This window comes from Neovison vison, chromosome 11 (genome assembly GCF_020171115.1).
Source record: "Neovison vison isolate M4711 chromosome 11, ASM_NN_V1, whole genome shotgun sequence".
In the NCBI taxonomy this organism is placed as follows: Eukaryota; Metazoa; Chordata; class Mammalia; order Carnivora; family Mustelidae; genus Neogale; species Neogale vison.
In genome coordinates, this window is record NC_058101.1 from 169,688,545 (window position 1) to 169,693,472 (window position 4,928).

At 42.5% G+C, this 4,928-nt stretch overlaps 1 non-coding gene across 1 annotated transcript; it reads right to left on the minus strand.

Moving 5' to 3' along the window:
- Window positions 1–4,778: 4,778 nt before the first annotated feature.
- Window positions 4,779–4,928, minus strand: LOC122890793. The gene has a single exon (XR_006381215.1). It is a non-coding gene; the product is annotated as a small nucleolar RNA SNORA62/SNORA6 family (small nucleolar RNA).

Below are 4,928 nucleotides of genomic sequence, written 5' to 3' on the forward strand. Positions count from 1 at the left end.
ATACAATTGTTTGGGAATCAATTCTATTTTCCAGTTGTTTAACCAAGTGCCATGGGCTCTTGTTATAACCCCCCAGAATAAAAATGCAAGAAGATCCTCTGAATGAGCTATTGTGCAACTTTTCTGAAGTTCACCTCAAATTGTTTACCTTAGGTAAACAAACATTTAAAGACAATCCAATCTAGAATGTAACCTTCATAAAGGTGTTATTAAAACATAATTTGTCTCTCTAAAATAACCCTCATTTCCAGAGATAGCCAAATCAGGACTAGTTTATTTGAAAAACAAGTCCAGTTTTAACAAATGTGGCCTAATTATTTATATAAGCTCAGCAAGAACAGTGAGTGATCATATAGATCTTTTAGAATCTGCTTTACTGGAACTTCTTGTAAGGAATTTCTAGGTTGAACTTATTATAGCCTCTCCAGGCCAGAAGCCAAGCCATGTACTTGCCATCAGACATGCCTGCAATACCTGTCGATTGGGGTGAATTCCTCTTCTTGAGGTCCCCCAGGGTATCCCGAGGTTCCAGCACCTGCCAGGAAGTGACATTCTTTACTCACCTGGTGAGGCTGCTGGGAACACTGTAAGCCAGGTATTGGGCCAACAGTTCCAAGGGGCTTTATGGCTCCAGGTTTCAAAAAGGCAACCTTAGTTCCTTAAAGCTGTCTGGTCATATCTGAGTTGTTCTTTTTGTCTTTCTCAAATAGGGCATTCCAGTCAAAGCCTTGGTAAAATAACCCATGCTTCCCATGGTGTTCTATTACAAGGAGAACAGATTCTTATTGAACTTATTCAAATGACTGATTGCCATGGAGGAAAACACTTACTGAGACCTTTTGAGTTTTAGAGGGTTCAGATAGAGAGAAAAGGTGAATGTTTTATTTACAAATAAATATTTTTACATTGTTGTAAGTCACGGACCTCTTAAGAAAAAAGTTTCCTTAGTCTGGAAGAGCAAACCTTAGAGTACCAGCAATGGTTAAAAGGACAGCTCCAACAGAGGAGCAGAAGCCATGTTTTCCCGCCAGGAAGGAGGGGTTAAGCAGTCCATGTCAGGCCAAAGAAGAAAGGGAATTTCCCTGAAACAAAGGGAGTTTTGGCAGCTGCCTGGGAATATTCCTCAAAGTCTCCATCTCGAGTTAGACTAACCCCAGTTGGCTCCAGTTATAGCCATTAACACAGACATGAGTAAAGGAGAAGCCCCCACATCTATGAGGAGAAACAGAGAGAGGGAAAGTCAGAGTCCCCTTTCCTAGGGGTGGCCTAGCAACCTGGGTTTTCTAGAAGGCTTATTTACATAATAATCACCCAATATGTCAGGAGGGAGTTGACTAGCTCACTCGTTCAGGCAAACACATTCTGCAAAACGCCCTTAGGTCTGAGTCCTGGTGTAGAGCAATGATGGCTTAGGCATAAACAATGAAGGCACCCTAGGTTCATTCACCCTGTTTCCTGTACAGGAGATCTAACTGATAGATCCCACTGAGGCCATGCAGTGTTACTGGAGCTCAGTCCTCTCCTAAGTTTTGCAATCCAAATTATTTCCAGTGGGTTCCAAGGCATCCCACAGTAGAGTCCTTGGGACTGAGGAAGCCTACTGAGGCCATGCTCCCAGAAAAGGAAGGAAGGTCCGTTACCTAATCCGCCCTGATGCCTTGGTGGCGTCCCACACAGGATATGTCAGAGCTGCCCATATGTCAAAAGCCACCGTAAAGAAGACGTCCCTCAAGACCTCGCTATTGATCACCATTCTACCTCCTCGGGAAGGCATTCCTGCCATAAAAGGCCCTGGATGGGTGCCAGCGTCCCTCTTCTTCCCCTTCGTATCCTGGGCTACAGATGGGTGCCCGGTGAATGGACTAGGATATTGTGCCATCCTATACTCTAAAAGTTGTGGGGCTGCCCTGCCATTTTTAACCCATGGGAAACAAAAAAAAAGTTTGGCAAGGGGAAATTACCCAATTTCATAGCTTTAAGTAGTTTGGAGAAGACACTGGCGTGAAACAGTAAAGACTGAAACCCATCATGGTCTATGTGACATTCCAACACATGGGGTCCTTACCGCCCACTTCCCTAGGAAACGATCCCCGGTTGTGTTATAATTCAATCGGGTACTGCTTTGGGCCATCTTCCAGTGGAGGTCCCATGGCAGGAAGTGGCTAGGCCAGGCATGTGGAGGAGATCACATTAGATCATTCAGGAAGAAACCTCACATGGGAGTCTTAAGAATGGCAGCGGTCCTTCCTGGTGACTTAGATGGCTGTCCCGTGCCCAAGAAAGCCAACTTTATGTAAGAACAGGAATAAAGAGACGACATCAAGTTTCTGGGTCTTATTACCATTCCGGCCAGCGTACTAACTTCCAGCCAAAAATCTGATGTTTTCTTCCCTGTAGATTAGCCACGGGCTAGAGGATTAAAGCCTAAGCAACTGACATGCAAGTGTTCCAATAAGACCATACTCCTTGAAAAGCCCTGAAGTGAGAGTAAAGGAAGGAGCGAGAACAGACTCACCAACTTTGCACCAAAGCTCAGAGTCCAAATGTAAAGACTCACAGACCCAGCTGGACGCCAAATGATGAACTTCTAGAACATAGGTGAGGTTTGGTTGGGTGAGGTCTGGAGCTCAGTACCAAGAAAGGATCCTTGAGGCCTCTCTGGTGCAAAATGGTGATTTATTAAAGTATGGGGACAGGACCTGTGGGCAGGAAGAGATGCTGCCCTGGGGTTCTCAGGAGTGGTCCAGTATATACTTGTAAGGTGGGAAGGGATTAGGGATGGTGTCAGTCTCTAAGGAATTTTGGAAGCAAGGTTTCTAGGACCTTGAGGGGCCAGCTATTTTTGGGGGGAAAGGTTATTCACTACTAGTAGTAAAACCTTTTTGTGAGACCCTTTACATGTCTATCAGTAGGCCATATGCTTGGGAATGATTGTCAACACTATCTGGGAGGTTTAGAGATAAAGTTTCCAAAGGAATTGTTAAAGTGCTCACAGGGTCCTGGTGAGGGGTAGGGGGTCGGTCAGGCTAGGACTTCCCTTTGCCCTTAGCAAGCCCTTAAGGTGGGGTAGTTGAGTCCCTAGAGGAGAGTCACTCTGCCTGTTTTAAGGGCTTGTCAGGAGGTAAGGAAATTTAATAATGTTTCTTCTGCCTCTGTTTCCCACATCAGTATGATTTTTATCACAGTATGATAAAATGAATGTAAAACATCTCACTGTGATTTTATACTGATTACATATTGAAATGATAATATTCTGGATATAACTGATTAAACAAACTAAATTTCTTAAAAATGATTTCAACAAAGGACACCAGGGTGGCTCAATTAAGCTTGAGCTCAGGTTGTGATCTCAGAGTCCTGGGATCAAATTCCACATCCAGCTCTTTGCTTACCAGGGAGCCTGCTTCTCATTTCTGCCTGGTCTGACTCCTCTGCCTGCCCCTCCCCCCTGGATTGTGCATGTGCCCACAGGGGCTCTCTGGCTTGAGAGCACATCTGCTCGAGCTCTCGCTCTCGCTCTTGCTCTCTGACAAAAAATAAATAGAATCTTTAAAAACAATCATTTTGCCTGCTTTTTACTTTCTCAATGTGGTTAATGAAGCTTGAAATTTCATGTGGCCTGCAATGTATATACTTACATTGGACAACACTGGGGAGTCAGAACATCAAACAGGACATTTGTCATACCAAGATCAAAAAACAGCTTTAAATTTACATACACAACATGTTTTAGAGGATAAATATACTCTCCAATCTCAGCTAAGAGCTATTTAAATGCTAACTTGGTGTAACCAATATAAACAAAACTTTACAATCTCAATGTAACTGTTATTTAAATTTCAACATTCCAGAATTAGATTTTTGGGACTTATTATGAGTACAGTTTTTCAAACGACAAAAGTGATACCAGCTCATCTAAACTATCGACATTATAGAGAAGCATACACACACTCACAAAAGAATCCAAAAGAACCCACCATGCTACTGCTCAGAATATTTTGATCACTCATTACTTCCAGGTAAATGTGTTAAGTGATATGAAATATTAAGGTGGGATCATATGCTTTATCACTTTGAAACTTGTTTTATTCTAATACTTTGAACACTTCCTTTTATTAGATATTCTTTCTAAAACTTCACATTTTACTTTGAAATAATTACAGATTCACAGGGTGTTGCAAAAACAGTATGAAGTCCCATATAATTTCCACCCCATTTCCCAGACAGGGTTGCATCCTCTGGATTACAGGACATCAAAACCAGGAAACTGACATTGGGATGCATGTGTACCATTTTAGGTCACCTTATCACAAGTGTCAATTCAGGTAACAACCACCACAATCAAGATCAGATTTCATCAACACAAAAACATTCCCTCTCAGTACCCCTTTCCAGTCACAACCACCCACCCCACCCCCAACCTCATCAGCCCTAACCCTTCGGTGACTGCTAATCTAACTTTGTGATAACAAAAACGTGAATGGCTGCCTACAGTGTGTGACCTGTACAGATTGGCTTTTTCCACTCAGCATCATGCCCTTGAAATCCACACTAGTTGCTGCATGCATCCAGAGTTTGTTCCTTCTTAATTGCTGAGAAGTATTCCATCTGGTATGGATGTGCCACTCATGTACTGAAGGACATTTGGGTTATTTCCTGTTTTACCATATGAAAAGTAAAGCTGACATTATTAAGACCTGCAAAATATTTGTAACTATTACACAGTTTTGTATCAATTCCCTGACCTCTATGTAGACTGTTTTGTTTGTTTGTTTTTAACTTGCAGCAAGAATTACTCTCAAACTCCACTTTTTGGGCCACAGACCCTTGTGGTCTTAGCAAAAGACCTGCCCCTCATGAAGCATACTACCAACATTTAATGAGTGCATTGGCCAGGCAGCTATTTTTTGTTGTAATAATGATGTAAC